The sequence below is a fragment of the Adiantum capillus-veneris genome, chromosome 24 (genome assembly GCF_014529385.1).
Source record: "Adiantum capillus-veneris isolate H3 chromosome 24, ASM1452938v2, whole genome shotgun sequence".
Classification (NCBI taxonomy): domain Eukaryota; kingdom Viridiplantae; phylum Streptophyta; class Polypodiopsida; order Polypodiales; family Pteridaceae; genus Adiantum; species Adiantum capillus-veneris.
In genome coordinates this window covers 36,274,516-36,293,354 of record NC_140954.1, presented here as the reverse complement: position 1 = coordinate 36,293,354, position 18,839 = coordinate 36,274,516, and the positions used below count along the sequence as shown (strand labels likewise).

General features: G+C 40.9%; 1 pseudogene; it reads right to left on the bottom strand.

The window, feature by feature from the left end:
* Positions 1-9,965: 9,965 nt before the first annotated feature.
* On the bottom strand, positions 9,966-10,413 carry LOC147426207 (photosystem I reaction center subunit N, chloroplastic pseudogene; annotated as a pseudogene).
* Between the last annotated feature and the right edge of the window lie 8,426 nt (positions 10,414-18,839).

Sequence of the window (18,839 nt, the reverse complement as noted above, 5' to 3'; positions counted from 1 at the left end):
AACCGAGCAGCCGAACGTTTCTTTGTGGCATAGCCGGTTAGGACATATGTCCAAGAAGGGAATGGAAATCTTGTCTCGTTCTGGTTATTTGCTTGGCTTTTCATTTAATGATTTTGAATTCTGTGAACATTGTCTGTATGGTAAGCAAACACAGTAGCCACATAAGCATAGAAGCAGTAGAAAAGATACACAGTTGGCACTTGTTTATAGTGATTTGTGTGGACCTATGCCTAACCTATCTCTAGGGGGAGCTTCTTACTTTATGACATTTATAGATGATTACTCGAGGAAAGTATGGGTTTACTTTCTCAAGCACAAGGATGAAGCGTTTAGTGTTTTCAAAACGTTTGTGACACTTGTGGAGAATCAGAGTGGCAAGAAGCTTAAATGCTTATGCACTAACAATGGTGGAGAGTATGTTTCAAAGGCCTTTCAGGACTTTTGTGAGTCAAAAGGTATAAAACGTGAACTTACTGCTCCTTACAATCCTCCTCAAAATGGTGTTGCTGAGAGGATAAATAGGACCATACAAGAGAAGGTCAGAAGTATGTTGTCTAATGCACAGCTGCCAAATGGGTTTTGGGCTGAAGCTGCATCAACAGCTGTTCATCTTGTAAATAGATCTCCTAGCAAGGTTTTGCAGAAGGATTCAGTGCCAGAGATGGTATGGTCAGGCAAAATGCCCTCATACAAGCATCTCAGAGTCTTTGGCTGTAAGGCATATACTCACGTTCCAAAGGAATTTAGGAACAAACTTGAGCCAAAGAGTAGAAAGTGCATCTTTCTAGGCTATGGTAATTCTGGTGAGATGGGGTACAAACTTTGGGATCCCGAATCCAGAAAGGTTGTCCGCAGCAATGATGTTCACTTTAATGAATCCAAATATCATTCTAAACCAGAGAGGGTTGAGGAGATTAGAAGAGTTGTCTTCCAAGAAGATGGACCTGCACGTGCAAGACAAAATGTCAGAGCTCAAGAGGAGCAAGGACAGGAAAGAGTGGAACCACAAGTTGTGGCTCAACCTGAGCCACCTATTGTGCGTAGATCTGGATGTGTCACGCAACCTCTTGATAGGTTTGTTCCATCTATGAACTATGTCATGTTGACTGATTGCAATGAGCCTTCATGTTACAAGGAAGCAGTGCAAATGAAGGACTCCGGGAATTGGCAATTGGCCATGCAGTCAGAGATGACAACTCTGCATAAAAACAAGACATGGAAGCTAGTTAAATTACCACAGGGCAAAAAGGCTCTACCTTGTAAATGGGTTTACAGGTATAAGATCACCGCTCATGATAGTCAGCCAAAGTACAAAGCAAGGCTTGTTGACAAGGGCTTTAAGCAAGAACAAGGCATTGAATTTGATGAAGTCTTCTCTTCGGTGGTCAAGATGACTACATTGAGATGCTTTCTTCAATTGGTTGCCATATTAGATTTGGTGTTGCACCAAATGGATGTCAAGACAGCGTTCTTGCATGGTGATTTAGATGTGGAAATTTACATGCAGCAGCCAGAAGGGTTTGATGAGAAAGGCAAGGAAGATTGGGTATGCCAGTTGTTAAAGAGTCTTTATGGCTTAAAACAATCACCGAGGGCATGGTACCATAAATTCCACAAGTTTATGATTTCTCAAGGCTACAAACGTAGTGAGTTCGATCACTGTCTATATACAAAGAAGGCTAAGGATGGTAGTTGGCTGATCCTTATTTTGTATGTGGATGACATGTTGATTGCTGGCAAGCACTTCGAAGAAATTTCAGCTTTGAAGTCAAAGATGGCAAAATCATTTGACATGAAAGACATGGGTGAGGCAAGTCATATACTTGGTATGCGCATTGAGAGAGACAAATCAAAGAAGTTGATTTGGTTATCTCAAATAGAGTATATTGACAAGGTTTTGCAACGTTTTAATATGGAGAAGGGAAAGGCATTGAGTGTTCCATTGCCACCATATGTGAAACTTAGCAAACAAGATTGTCCTGTGTCTGAGGAAGAACAGGCTGAAATGGATAAGATTCCATATGCGTCTGCACTGGGTAGTTTGATGTATGCAATGATTGCTACTCGCCCAGACATTGCATTTGCAGTGGGAGTAGTAAGTCGATACATGTCAAACCCACGCAAGAAACATTGGGAGGCAGTGAAAGGAATATTGAGATACCTGAAAGCTACAAAGAGCATGTGTATATGCTATGGGAGTCAGGAGCTAAGTGTAAAGGGTTTTACAGACTCAGATTATGCAGGTGACTTAGACAACCGAAGGTCTACGTCAGGGTATGTCTTTACATTGGCTGGTGGAGCAGTATCATGGTGTTCTAGATTACAAGATTGTGTTACTCAGTCTACTACAGAGGCTGAATATGTTGCAGTATCAGAGGCATGCAAAGAATCAATTTGGCTTAATCGACTAGTTACAGATTTGGGAATCAAAGAAGAGATGCCTGTGTTATATTGTGATATTCAAAGTGCTATACAATTGGCTCGCAATCCACTTTATCACTCAAAGACAAAGCATGTGGATGTGAAGTATCATTTCATCAGGGAAATGCTCGAGGATAAGCAACTTCAGCTTGTCAAAGTTCACACCACAGAAAATCCTGCTGATCTACTTACAAAAGGACTTCCCTCAGAGAGCTTTGCGCATTTTCGCAAGCAGTTAGGTGTAGGGTAGTACATCACTTCTCTACATCTCTTGTATATTATCTTGTATAGTAGCTTCTCTCACATTTAAAGTACCACATTGGACTTTAAGTGGGAGGTTGTCGGGGTATAAAGCCCAATGTGGTGGCCCAGGTAAGTGGGCGGGCCGCCAGGTATGTACACATATTCTTTTGTAAAAACCTAATAAGAACTCACTATGCTCTACACATTACAGTAGAGCGAGTTCACCATATCGTCGTGCTCTTCTTCTCGCACTCTCTCTCGCGTTGCACTTCCGCTCGTACTCCTTCAGTGTACTTTGTAAAGAGATTTCCTCAGTACTCATTGATAAGAAGGTTTTATTTTCATGTGGATCACTCCACACTCTTGTACTTGGTGTGCCAACACGAGATGGACGTTATTGCTACATGAATTTGATTTTGAGGTGGTCCATCATCCCGACTCCCAACATGTTATTGTGGACTTCTTTTTGAGGTTGGATAATAGGGAGGCACCTTCAAGAGATGATGACATACTTTTCGATATGCATATGTTTCAAATTCAACCAACACAAGTGAAAGAAGCTCCCATAGTGTGCATATCATGGACCTAATATACGGAGATCACGTACTTTCTAGAAGGAGAAATGCCACCACATCTACCCATGGATCAATGAAAACGCTCGCAATGTGGAGTTAAAAGTTTGAAGTTATCCTCGCTCATTTGTATTACTCTAATGCATCTTGTAGTACTCAAAGAGGCACATTCAAAAATCATGGGAAGACATTTGGCTAGAATGCTTATAGCAAGGAAAATTTTGTAGTATGGACTATGTTGACCAATAGTGTATGGAGATTCTATGGGGATGGCAAGTCAGTGCAATGTCTGCTAGCTGGGTGGTCAACCTTTTTCAAGAGACAGATTACCTCTTTAGATAGGAAGGAACTGTATACTTGCACTAATACAAATGCTACACACCCACACATTAAAACACACACACACACACACACATAGATAGATGGAGAGAGAGAGAGAGAGAACACACAATGGGAGTTTGTGCAAGGATTTAGCTTCAATTTTAATGATTATCATGGATGTATAAACAGTTTGAAGGAGAGTCAAGAAACATTATTAAGCTTAATGACGTAACAATCTACACATTATCTTAGCGTTATGAGAGCCCTCTCACCATACAACTCTCTTACAATGTGTTCCTAAGAAACAAAACAAACACAAGAGCTCTTGAATCACATACAAGAAAACGCTACAAAAGAATCCCAAAATATGATTGCTTCATTTTAAACCAAACAAGATGAGGTTGCCAAGCATGGATTCGAGACTCAAGAGAGCATTTTGGACCGTGGTTGCACCCAAATTAGTGATTCAATAGATATGCAAGAGAAGGTAAAACTTTGATTGAAAGCTATGAATCACTCACTTCCTTGCAATGCTACAACTAGCTTAAAGAAGCTTTCCTATGCACCACTATTAATGGTGTATAGAGAGCTCACTCTCTCTGCCTACAACTAAGATGGAGGATGATATGCTCACATAGTGTGCAATAGTGTAGAGATCATGCATTTTACAAAGGTGAAGGGATCTATTTATAGGTGAGGAACACCCTTATTAGGATTACTCCTAATCAGCATTTACATTAAAAAACATGTTTATGATTTTTTTACGTGTTCTTATGAGAGTGGGGCTCTCTTGTCTCTTGAGTTACATGGATGTGGAATCAAGAGGAGAGAATTATTGGGGTGATATAGAGAAGACTCTAGAGGTGAGTGATTCTTTGTGTGAGGTTGCCTACTCCAAGATAAAGTAGAGTGGGTGCAATTTACAAGAGAGGGTTAGCAGTTAGTGATAGTAATCACTAAAAAAGGCTAGTTATATAATTACAACAGATAGAATAACTTGAAGGGCTGAAGAAACACGGGTGAATGAGATGGGTGAACTGTTGAGATGGTGAATCCTTGAGGAATCTTGGACTCATCCATGCTTAAATTGTCAAAAGTGACCGTCTGTCTTCTTCTTCTTCTTTCTTCATGCCGCCACAATAGTTGAACACCACAAAGAAAATGAGGGTTTTTATTGATTAAAAATCCCCATTTTATAGAGGTTAAGCATGGTTAGGTTGCTGAATTTTCATGCATTTTTGAAAAGTTGAAATAAAATTGTAGTATGGGAGTAATAAAGAAATATATGGCGGTGGTGTATGTAGGTAGAGCTTCGAAAAAGAGCTATGGGTGTGAGAGGGGAGGATATAGTTGAGGAGGAAGAGGAAAACCATGGAAGATGCGGGTTTGAGTGAGAGGTGGAGAGAAGGGAATGTGTGTGTGTGCATAAATGATAGAGTGTGAAAAGGAGTGAGCAAAGATTAGGAAGACTCTTGTGTGCATTACGTGGACAAACTAGGGTCCACCAAAAATTGTGTATCTCCCAGCCACAATCCCAAAAAATTATGAGAAAAATTAAACAAATATTCCTCAAGTTATGGGCTACAACTTTTGTGTTTGGTACTGGTTCAAATTTGGATGGGAGATGGACGCAAAAATTACACCAAAATATATATGATTCGGGACAGCAAAAGTCTTCTTGTGGTCCCTTTTTGGTTGAACCTCCATGTGGCACCGAGAGTGTGTCCTTTCATGCATTATGGCATGAAATTGATAATTGAGATGCCCATTACACATGTATGGATGATAATTTTTTGTAAAATAAAATATATAAAAGAAGGAAGAGCAAACAAACTAGTGCATTGACTTGTGATAGGATTTTATGATAAAGAGTTAAATATATAAAAATATAAAAATTAATAAAATAAAGTAAGTGTCCCTCAATTATTGATTAGCATTGTAGGTGATTGTGAATTTTATTTTCTATTGTAAAAAAAATAGATGTAATAGAGTAGGTAAGAAAAAATTCATCTTGAGAGAGTGAAAAGGTTTTTGTGAATTTTGTTAGAGTGGAGTCACACCTAGATTAGTGGAATCTTGAGTGAGGAAATCAAATTCAAAAGATGTATACATGGATGATACTAAAATATAGTCAAAACCAAGCAAACAAGGGCCTTGGGAGATTCTCTAGGCCCCCTGTTTGCTTAAACACGAGTCAATACCAAGAAAATGGTGATCTTGGGGGATGCTCATATATGACCGTGGGGGATTGGACCATGCAACTCTCCACCCAACCGTGCATATATAAAGACTCCTAGTCCCTGAATATAGTGCCCCTTGACCGCATGTCTTTCCTGGCCCTTGGCCTGACATTACTCCCCCCTTGGAGAAGCGTTTTCGTCCTCAAAAACACAAGTGATAGTATCTTCGTAAGAACATTGATGTTTTCCTAATTTGCATCCCATAGGCGGGCCAATTGTCCATATGACCGATACTTGGTGGAGTGAGGAGGTTCAATGAGAACAAGCGTAACATCTTGATTTTCAACATTGTTGTCCTTTTGCAACCACTTGTATCTAAAATGGTAACTCAATTTACAAATCACTTGAGTACTTTAAAGGAGTAACCACAACTAAGAGGTGTCTAAAGGCATAACCAATTTTTAGACTTTCTGAAGGTACTGGAAACATGCAATAAAACCTTTGCTCAACTTTCCATGAAAGTAATATGCTGACATACTCATCAGCTGCAACCAAGTCCTTGACTTGCTGTTGTAATTTCTTGCTAGTAGTCAACCTCATCAAGATTGATGATGAAGAGTGAGAACTTGAGAATAACAGGCAGAGACTAACACTAGTTGCAACATGCCTCTCATCATATGAAGCAAATTCCAAACCGAAAAGGTAATCGATCTAGTTGTGTTGCTTCGTGCTAATGTATGCACTTAACTTATCCTTTAGAGTGGTTTTCTAATGTATGCACTTAGCATATCCTTTAGTACTAAATAGAATTCTTCTAAATTATCCATCCAACACCGGAGAGAATAAGAGTGAGGTGCTTTTCCCAATCAATTAAAGACAGTCTTCCGTGTGATTGACGATAACCTACAACTAAGCAAGTAAGGTTCCAGTCGGATAGCTAATGTGAATTTGAGTGAAGTAAACTCATAGATTTTAGATCATCCAATCACAAACACCCATACTTGGTTGTATCATTGCGCTTGCAATCTCAACAAGTCTGTACTTAGTACCCGACAATTTCTGGTTACTAAAATTGTTCCTGATACTGTGTGCTTCAAATGGTCTAACAAACGGATGCGACCAGCACCTAGGGATATCGTCGTGACACATCATTAGGAATTAGGTGCCAGTGTCAGTCCTAGAGACTCATATTCTCCACATGTGGAATATGTCTCAAATGAGGATGTCAGGAAAAGTGACATCCATCAAGTACAAGATGTACTTGTGTGTGGAGGTAACTGTAAACACTCTGCGATGTGAGTGAGAGGGACCCTCATATACATGCTCCACACTGGCTAAACCGAACTCCGTGAGTTCCTAGACCATGTCGTATCCCATGTGACAACATGTGCCAAATTGAACCCTACACGTGGAGTCATAACAGCATAATGCAGAAAGGTATATTGGACACTACGGCCCAAAATACGTTGTTGCAACATGCCCTTGGCATGTCTCTAAAACATTCAAGTGTATTTATACAACTTGAAAAAAAACCAAGCAACATTGCACTGGAAACCTTGGGTGTTGTCTTTGCAATCCAAACCCTTTGGTTAAAATCTGCGTAGTCAAACCCCTTGGTAAGACCCTTGGTAGAAACTGCTCAATTAGCAGGTAATGGTAACCAACATAGTCAACCGTGTCCAAAATGATTGGAATCAACTTGAAAAGTTGAATTTGTTTTCTATCACATGGTAGTTTATTGCGGGCTTCTTTCCTTGAAAGTATAACGGGAATAGATCAAGCTAAATCACTCGCTGGGTCTTACCCCAAAACTGTGCTGCCATAGACACTTGTAGTGCTATAGAGAGAGCAAGAGATCTACACAAGGGAGATTCCTAGCTATTATGGACAGCCATGTTGTCTAAACTAATTGCTACACCTATACTCCGTGGTAGAGATCAGCTGATGTGAGTTTAAGATTATCAAAAACTCAATTTGAGCGTCCCACGTAAAAACATGTAGTGCGTGCAGAACACCCAAAAGATCTATAATGTCAAGACTCTTTCTTGGCCATTAACATTGATGGAAACTCCATGGGGTAGATTTGTTCAAGCTGGAGAACAATCACCCAAGAAATGCCATCATTTGGGTCTTATCCTAGGTCTGACAATGGCTCTTAGCCTATGTGGCTCAGAGCCCTTATGCCAATAACAAATTAGTGTTCAATCAAAGAACCAATGAAGACTGATTGGAGTGGCATCTTGGCCACTTACTAGCTGAGAGTTTGAATACCTTGGCTCAGGCTGACTCAGAGCAAAACATGTATCAAAATACTCGTAAAAAGTTTTCATTCTTCGAGAGAAATAAGAAAGAGAGAAAAGAAGAGCATGATGGGCTGAGGAACTTTCCTTAAACGACTAGAGTCTTACAAGATGGCGAGCGAGTTTTCCCGAGCGACGAAAAAAATGAGCAAGTCCCTCAATAATAGAGGGTGGATAAGGGAAAATCTTTACATGTTCTCTAGAAAAAGTAAGAGGACCTCGCATGCTTAGATGTGCCCAACAATGGAATAGTGCCACTGTAGACATCTGTTGTCTTCCACCCGCTCATTTGAAATCCCTTTCCTCATCAACCTAAGCTTGACTTCTCTTGAAATTATTGCCTTGCATTGAATGGAAAAAAAACATGCATATTGACCAGCAAAAAGTATTGCATGTTAGAACATCATAGAAGTGCAAAGGATTTAGGGGTTGAAACATGACACGGTGAACCTTTTTATGAGGCTAATGGGTAGGTTCTTTTTTTTTTGGGACTTGTGGGCCAAGTGTTTTTTCTTGCGGGCTATTAACAACACTCAACATCCAGGGAGCCTTCTTCCTTTAACTCTTTCTAGGCTTGGAAATTGCAGCTTTAATGTACTCGTCGTATACGTAGACACACACACACACACACACATAGAGTGCTCTGTGTTTGTGTTTTTGGCTTCTTGAATGAGTGTAGACCGTACAAGCTCTCTTAGTTTCCTATTGGATTTTTCTACGGATGGCGTAGATAAGCCATCCCAACAATCCTGATACCTTTCTTCTTGCAAGGTACATGGATATGGTGTATCTACATTGTCTTGCAAGTTTTATTCTCCTATAACAAAGGAAGGAGACTCTGAAGCCCAACTTGTGTGGTTTACTCTGGTATCCCCTTTTCAATATTTTGACTAGCACAAAGCTCTGCTTTCTCTTAGTCAAGTGGTCAGCATGAATCCGTGCACTATTAAAGGGATGGATGAATCTACTTTGAGGAGGGTTGGGATTCCTCATATGATCCACATTGATCTCGTTGGACACCATAGGAATCATGACAGATGGGATTTTTCTAATTTCATAGATTTGCTTCTAGAGCTAAGATAATATAGCAACCAAAAGAAATTAAGGATGAGCACAATGAAAACTTTGACTCCTAGTGTATGCCAATCACTACTCAAAGATTGAGCCCTAGAATTCTAATAGCAGTATTTCTAGGAAGCCGTTTCCCATGCTTTACATTGGGCGTAGAAGAGAATGCCATTGTGTGACGAGGGTGTAGAAGAGAATGCTAGTGACAAGGGTGGAAGAAGAATGCATTGGGCAGCTAGAGATGGTAACAAGGAGCTCATGCTTGAGGGGCACACGGTAGGAATGCTAGTGCATTGTGGAAGAGAGTTGTATGCTATAGGCTTTTTGCACAAGTCTCATCGAGCTCGCCCAATGAGGCCTTCTCCCGTTGGCAGCTTCATCGCAACTTGAAAAAGTCAGTGTCAGGGTCGGTGAAAATAAAAGGCACACAAAAAAACTGTGTCTGTGTGTGTAGGTGGCTGGCTAGTACAAACTCAGGAATTAAGTCGCCATGGAAACAGCAAGGAGGTGCATGAAGGGATCAAGAGGATGAGGTCCAATGCTTCTAACTGTACATCTCTCTCTCTCTCTCTCTCTCTCTCTCTCTCTCTCTCTCTCTCTCTCTCTCTCTCTCTCTCTCTCTCTCTCTCTCTCTCTCTCTCTCTCTCTCTCTCTCTCTCAAAAATACCAAGCCCTATTTTTTTGCAATAATAATAAACACAGGTGGAAATCCAATGAAGAGATTGTGCTCGCCACTTGAACATTTAAATACCATTGATTAATATTATGGGAGGATGCCTAAATATCACCAAGAGTAACAGCAAAAAAGAGCATATCTATATTCATCCAAATCTGCTATCATTTCGACAAAGAAACCGGGGGCTCAACAATTTGCCTATGAACAAGAGGCAACTCACTGCCCAGCCCATTCAACAACTCCTCTTACCACTTCCAGAAAACATTGGATGCACACTTGTACTTCTCCTTGCCTTCACACTCTATCTTCAGATCATCGGTGAGGAAAGGCACATTCGTTTTCTTAGCAAGATCTTGGCAGCCGGTAAAATTCTGGGGAAACTTGCAAGTTCGAAAAGTGACGGTATAGGCTCGTGCCGTGTTCGCATAGCTGATGGCAAGCCGCTTGCGGTCGTTCAGCTCCACCAAGTAGCAGCGCTGCTGCGAGCTTCATTGCATCTCTACGACCCCCGATCAGCCTGGCCTCTTGGTTTTTGGCAAGACACACCACTTGCGCATTGCCACTTTTATTGCTGCTACTCGCCTTGGCTGGAGCCACGATGATAAAAACAAGCTTGTAGATGACGCTTCCATGCCTTGTTCTTTGAGATTGCGACTTTGCTCTCTCTCTCTCTCTCTCTCTCTCTCTCTCTCTCTCTCTCTCTCTCTCTCTCTCTCTCTCTCTCTCTCTCTCTCTCTCTCTCTCTCTCTCTCTCTCTCTCTCTCTCTCTCTCTCTCTCTCTCTCTCTCTCTCTCTCTCTCTCTCTCTCTCTCTCTCTCTCTCTCCCCCCTGTATAGCATGCACGAACGCACTTTTGCGGTATCACCAAGCTATCCTGTGTTGTGATCTGGCACCTTTGTGAAACCTGTCGGAACCAGTCCGCACCGGTGCGGACTGGTTTGAGCAGGTTTCTATACATACAATGAAGGCTTTTGTTTTTTAAATAAAATGGGCTCAAATAGGGACATTGGAAACACATTTTGAAAAAGGCCTAATAAAGAAGCCTGCCAAATGTTTGGGGAGATGATGGGGTAGTACCTCATAGCAGTGCACTCAATGAGTGAAGGAATGTGTAAGTTAGGCATGTAGGAGCTAGTGGTGATTGCGATGGGTGGCAGGAGTGGCGGAAGGGCAAGTTGATTGAGAAGGACGGGAGGAGGCGAACACCTGGAGAGTGCATGCTACGCTTTTTTTTTTGTTATCATGATGTTGCAGAAGGGAGCTATTTCAAGGGATTACCTTGGCGGTTTAACCTTTCTCTACTTTGCCCACGACAAGGGTTCAATTTCCATAGTTCTTTGTCCTTCTATCAAGAAAACAAACCAAGAGACCTTGAAGGAATCTCTCACTATTCCTATTAAATAAATTGGAAGTAGCCAGTATGTGGTATGTGGAATTGGCTCCAATAGGCTATATGGAGCTAAATAATCACCACATATGGTGTTGATGAAACTAGTCCAAACAATGCATGCCGATGCAAATCGGTTGTAGCATAGGCGAGTGTCATCACCGGGCCGACGACAAATCCAGGCGGTGCTAGGACAAGGTCGAGAAGTGCTGCGGTATTTTTTTATCAAATGTCTTTTGGTTAAATTAAATCACATTTGTATGGAAAAAAAGCTCACAGGCATGTGGGAGAAGCCAATGGACAGTTGCCCAAATGGGTGCGGACCTGTTTCGATAGCTGTTCAGCTTCTCCAAGTGCTAAGGACCCATTCAGACAGCTGTCTTGCTTCTCCAAAATGCCTAAGGGCCTTTTTCTCCATAAAAATGTGATCACCTTTAATACAATCATCAATTATTAATACAGTCATATAAATGTGTTCACGTTATTAGCAAATTAAAAGTGTATGTCTCATACACATAAAAATTAAATAATGAAACAATGAGGGAATTTAATTATGTAGTCCACATCTTGTCATGGTTCTCAAAAATGGTCAAGTCAGTTTAGTGTCTGTCATCATCAAAGATATTAATGATTCTGATAATCATGTTGATGAGAGTGAGAGAACAAAGATTGGGTTGGGTTCAATGATTGAAGATAAAGAGATAGCTAGGCAAGAAGCTACTTGGGAGCTTGCACGCCTTTTCACATAGCACCTGAGGTGAATCCATGTGTGGATGAGGGGGATGATTGCCACCTACACGTGGACAGAGGTAAAGACATCCTAAAGACCATAAGGGTCTTCAGTTGCATTGAGTGTCCAACTACATATGTGCCTTAGAGTTACTTACACTTTATATGTACTTTTATGACTTGGGGATTTTCTTAGGGCCTGGACATGTCCTCTGCTACTTTGTGGCAATTTTAGATGTGCAATCCTTTTGCGTTGAGGTGTTGAGTGGTCAAATCTAGAATGACATGATTATTTTCCTTGCGCTCGCTTCAATTTGTCAAGGGTGTTGCTCATATTTGCTCGGATATTGGCTTTGCTCAGGTTTCTTTGCTCCTTGATTGAAAAGCCCCAACGACTATGACGTGTATAGTTGATTGCCATGCTCTTGTGCATCTTATTCCTAATGTGCAGCTTATCCTATAAGCATGCAATAGTTTTCTTCTATGACTATCATTGAGAGAGGTTAAAAAAAACCCAAACAAGTCACAGACTGACCCACCTACCGTGTATTTGGTTGTGACGACACCAGTGTGACTTAATGATAGCACTTTTCCTTTGAATTAAGTCCGAGTTTTAGGTTCTTTTTAGTGTTGTTGTGTTTTAACAACAACCCAGAAATCATGTTAAACAATCTAGAACTTATCTTGTCCTTGACAAAGTGTCTGGTGTTATAATGGAAGCGTGTTTCATGAGGCAGTAGAATTGAATCCACCTAGCTAGCATGCCGTGCATACAAAATTTTAAGCCCTTGGCAAAAGTGATGCCTCAACCATAAGTACCTTACACAGTCTAAACTGGTAGGGATTCTATGAGGTGATATCCCTATTATGCCAGTTCCCCGAGCTTGTGGACCAATGCCCTTGATTCCAAGTCAATGGGCAGTACCTTGGCACAAATGAGAAGCCTTGCTTTGTGTAAAACTGGTCGTTGCTATAACCAGTTGTCTCGAGAGTTCGTAGGAAAAACTTGCTCACAGATGCCTCATAGCCATATTTGGTTGTCAGACAGATGGGCTCATAGCCATATCTGTTCTCTCATAGATGGCTCATAGCCATATCAGCTATGCGTGTGGGCGTGGTTGTATACACAACGAGTGGAAGTTGTCGTACACAACTTGCCCTCTTGCGCCATATATGCTCGTCGGGCATGAAATAAAATAACATGCAATCCCATTGCCTAATCCCTCCCAAATCCGTATGCTCATAGCATATGCCAAACGAGAGAAGCTGCAATGCAAGATGCCTAAATTGAAGCCTTGCTTCACCAAAATCTGTTAGTTCTAATAGCCAAATGATGCGTCTATTGACATATAGAGAGCATGAGAAAAAGAATCAACCTTGTCGAGTAGTTTCAACTGGAATGAACTAATACTGTGTGGCAAGCATCCTCTAGTAGATGCTAGAAATAGTGACAAGGAGTCAGCCATGCCGAGCAACTTGCCCCTACATCAAGTCGAGCAACAGGATGTGCCAATCTCCTTGAGAGTCCAAAAACACTGCAAATTGGCTATGCATTTTTATCAAATCGAATTGCTGATGATTTGTGCTTCAAGTCAACGCGGTATAGACTCAAGCCATGTGTGAGACTAATCACTATGCCAACAATGTATACAAGTAGCATCATACTAAATGCATACATTCAACAAATACTTATCATTTGAAAAGTCAATACAAGTTGTTCTTGTCGACAATCTTCAAAATTTTAATGCAGCATGGCATGCATTAAACAAATGATGCAAATGAAAGGGTGTTGCAGATGCAAAAATTGTGCAAATTTGTAAATGAATGCTCAAGCACACTTGCCAAACCATGTCAAGAAATGGAAGTGACTAACTTGAGTAAGAGTGTTGCCGTAAAATCATTCAAGCCTTGCTTGATAAATTCTACCTATCTCTTGGGCAACAACCATTGCACAAGTCGGAATTCACAAAACCAAACAAAGTGCAGATGATTGCATAAAAATTTTAAAAAGTAATACCCAAATGTAAACAAAAGTACCTGGAACATTGACGGATGCACCTTGAAGCCTCTCCAAGCTACCAACCTACAACCTTGTCATGCATGGTGCTTGCTCCCTCCCGTGGGATCCGTAAATTCTCGAGAGTCTGGCATCACCAAATCTGTACCACAGTTGGTACTGCTTGAATCTGGAAATCTACCTAATTCCTTTCAAAAACAATCAGCGTCCGCTAGTGATGCCTTGCATGTGATTTCCAATCCATGTTGAAGTTAGAAACCTTGTTTCCCTAGTGTCATGGCGAACTGGAATCCTTGCTTTTCGAGCAGTGCTCTTCATGCATGCCTTGGACTCCACTTTCAATCCCGCCATGAAGAGATTGCAAGATATCAAAAGACCATATGCTTTGTCTACTTTGTAATTCTCTTACCCCTGCTGTGGAATTTTGCAGACTTCATATAAGTGGGCTCTTAGCCTTGAGCTCCTTGTGCAACAATCATGCCGACAAGCACGAGCTCATCCTACATCGGGACTCATGGAGATTTGTTCCTATTGGAATTACCCCCTGAGGGGTTTTTTCAGTCCTTCAGAGGCTGCAAATAGAGGCCTTCAATGTGAAGCCAAGGTTGAAGCATGGTGTCTACAGTGCAGTAACCTGCACCCTTCTTAGCTTTGCTCACCACGACCGCCACAAGCTCATGCACGATGCCCTCAAGAGATGCAAATCTCTGCTTTTCCGTTGTGCATCCACTGACCCTAAGCATGAGCTAACCAATGTAGCTTGAGCACACGGCCTCATCCCGGCACAAGTGGCCTGTCCCGCCATGTGTTGCTTATCCATCCCACTCCTAGGGCACCTGCACATGGTCGCCCCCCTTCCTATCTTCGGCCTCTCACCAAGGGACCTTGCCCACGAAATTGCTCTACCGAACCCTCATGAGCTGCATCCTCCACGCCATGACGGTTTGCCCACACACACACACACACACACACACACACACACACACACACACACACACACACACACACACACACACACACACACACACACACACACACACACACACACACACACACACACAGAGAGAGAGAGAGAGAGAGAGAGAGAGAGAGAGAGAGAGAGAAAGCATGCAACATTCATCAATTGCCTTGCAAAACCTTCTTCTACCCTCTTCCATATCTCCTTTCTTCCCTAGGCTCTGATACCAATGTAAGATCGTGGGGGACTGGACATGCAACTCTCCACCCAACCGTGCATATATATAGACTCCTAGTCCCTAAATACAGCACCCCTTGACTGCATGTCCATCCTGGCCCTTGGCCTGACAGCTCCACTCCCTCTATTCACTTGGTTATGACCCCCATTGCCATTCAATATGTATGGAATAGTAGCTTCACTTGTTGTTTCTTTCAAACATGAGGAACATAGGCCTAGAGTCAGACAATAAAGGGGAGGAAACATGTAAATAAAAACTATACATGTTCTTATACAATGCCCGTGCACATCACCATGCACCAAAGCTATCAGGATTGTTTAATGCAAAATTTTATATCTAGTGGAATATTGACTACTCAATTGAGGATCTACAAATGCATAATTTTCAATAGTATGAAGAAGCAGTCATTTGTGACAACTCCCTAATAATTGATGGCATGTGATATGTGCACCCAATCGATCTTGCCCCTCATAAGCATGCAACAAGGAGACTGAATTTTTGTCTAGGAAGGTGTCCCTTCACTGCACTCCTTGTCCAAGGCAGATTCTCAAGGCACTCTTAAAAGTGTTTCTTTTGCATAATGTAGAAAGACTGATTTTGATAGAGAAACAATTTGCGCTATGAATCTTTTGCATGATGGGTGCCAAGCACTCAGAGCCCCACGCGAGCCTCATGTCTTTCTTGTCCTACATAGCTTAGGCTCTTGCGGCCAGAGTTAAATACACAAAGCACTTAGATTCGTACAACACAATACACTTTTTGAGGAAAGAAAATGCTTGATTCCCATGGGGATGCTGCCATCAATAGAGGAAAAAGTTTGTCTAAGGGGGTTGTACATGGAAGAGGTACACAATGAGGAAGAAGGATGTGCATCAAACAGGATAAAAGAGATGGGCTCATGCCCATTTTCTCCTGTTCTAGACTTTGATTGTCGGTACCTTGCATGGATCTCCCCTGCAATCGAGTTTTCCCAAGCCATTTGCCTTTTTCCTTTGTGGATGTGTTGTATATGGAGCATGTTAACTCACCATGTAATGAGTGATATGTTTCTCATTCTATCTTGCCATGTATGCCTTCTTCCAATCTAGCAAGGCAGCTTGAAGTGATGTGAGCTTATTTTTGTCCTAGGAATGTTGATGTACATAGTGGAGGATTTTATCAAGTGAGTTCCACATGTTTTCCTTGTGAATTTGGATTGCAAGTGAGTCCCACATGTTGACCATTATGTGTAGATGTCTCCATTTTTTGAATAGTTTTCTCCTCTCCTCTTGATCAGAGTCTTTGAGGCTAAACCCAAGAAACCTCTTGGCCTTACCGCCTCCTATTCATGCGTTCCTAGGTACCTTGTAGAGACTTTAAGATAGATTATGGTTCTCTTCAATTTTGAGATTTCCTCCATGCAAGACAACATCCTCTAATGCTTTGATGACTCTTTTCAACTCATGCTTTGTCTTTAAGGTCCATGCAAAACCTATGTACAAATGAATCACCTTTTCAATTATTCTATAAAGTGCAAGAAGTCCACAAACGTGCACTCTACTCAGAGAAATATCAAGCACTGGCCAAAATGGCTTATCTTAAAGATGTATCGTGTGAGCTCTAGTCCATTGCACACTCTCAAGAGATTAGGTATCATCCATGCAGTATAAGCATGAATTTTCCATAGTTGCACTGTGTGTCATGTTATACATGCACTTAAGAGAAGGCTAAGTCACCTTTCATATGCCATTCGGCTGTATAGTCCCCAAAACCTTCCACGAAAAGCACACTTCTATTTCTTTGTTCACGGATGATAGAAGGAACTCTGGTCTGACTACAAACCCAATGGAGGATTTCAATTTTTTTCTTATCAACCTATCATTGAAAATGGCAACATTAAAACAAGAACCATACATGCAATATTTTTTTTATTGTAGCTGGAACTAAGTATACCTCAAATGATCCTAATGTCAGAATGTTGTTTTTGGATTGCACAATGAAATTTGGTGGGTCCTCTTTGGTGATTGATGGATCCAAGGCTTTGTTCATGAAGGTAAGGGTGACTCACTCCAACTTCCTATTCTTTAGGACCTCACACTCACTGAGCTTCAAAGCAAACTTGAGAACCCCATTGTACTCCTCTCAAATCATATCAAAGAAGTGAATTGCATACCTTTGCAAGGCTTCAAGATTGACAAAGAGATCGTTATGCTCGTTATATTGTACCTCTCTACTGCCCTTTCCTAGACATGTTGCTTCAATATGGAATGGTGAGCCAAGTATCTCTAACACCTCATTGTTTATGAGCCAACATGTAGCCTTTACATATGATGGATTTGGCATCATTAATCCTCTTTGTAACTTATTTTGAGACTTTTTATATAATGCTTTAAAAAGTGTCCTATAGCCCACCTATGCGATGACACTCTCATCAAGTATTTCCTACCCTTCCATTGGTTCCAGATGGTTCTCCTTCATGAAGGAGGCAAGGAGCCTCCATTTCAATTTATGATTTTTTTTTTGAGTTATCATCTATTCAACTTCTTATTTTGGAACGAGATGATTGTAATGTACTCCGGCATTGGAACCTACTTTGTTTAAGTTTGGATCTAGCAAAGATCTGCAATGATAGCACCATGTGTCATTATCAAAAATAAGAAAATGTAAAGCATAAATAAGATACAATAGCAAAAACAAAATTTGAGTCATTTTAAAGCTCGTATTCATTTTTTAAGACTTCCCACTACCAATCTTCATATTCTCTATGTTGCATAGATCGTTCTCGTTTTCTTTTTTAACGCCCAAGCATAATGTCTTTCTCATGCAAACCTATGATCTTCCTTTCAAGGATTTGGCTTGTCTCTCTGTTTTTTATAAAACCTTTTGAGTGCAAGCCTCATTCATTTTCTTCATTTGTATGTTCTCCATTTCTAGAAAATCTCTTTGCTTTTCTGCATTCAATCCTGGCATCTCCAAATGTTGAGTGTAGCCTAATAACCCATCCTTGTCGTCACCTGTAGAATGTAAGAGGTTAGTGATATTAACAAAAGGAGGTGGCACATCTACTGTAGGATACTTTGGGTAAATAGGTCCATCAGTCCACAACTCTGGAAATCACGTTCCTTATTCATCCTTCTAAGTTCCTTGTCATGTTGAGATAAGATTCCCTCTTGCGTTTCTACAATGGTGCGTACTCTTGCAAGAGGGTTCTTGTTTGTTTAGGTAAGTTTTGAAGATAAATGGATTTATGATTGCACATTCAAATTTGTGTTTTCATCAAAAAAAATAAGCGTTCCCCATTCCTAGAGTTGATAGAGACACTAGGGATTGACAAAGTATCTCAAGTTTTGGGAGAGAAGTCTTGCAAGTTTTCATTTGAAATCATTAGTCCCAAAGCCTAGAATTGATAGTTGGAGACTAAGAACTATGTCTCAAATTTTTGGAAGGAAGGCTTGTAAGATTGCCTTCAAAATCATTAGTAATATGATTAGTTGGATTCTTGACAAGACAATGAAGTATAACAAAAGAAAAATGGCGCTACTTGACAAAGAATATGTCATTTTGACTTTTTATTGGCTCAAAAAAGCGTCACCTAAAATGTATTATTGAACATTTTCATTTTCTCTCTCTAAGCTAATGTGGAACTTCTTACATGGCCCAAAAGTGAGTCCAAATTTCTCCTAATGAGAGAGAGAGAGAGAGAGAGAGAGAGAGAGAGAGAGAGAGAGAGAGAGAGAGAGAAATGAAATG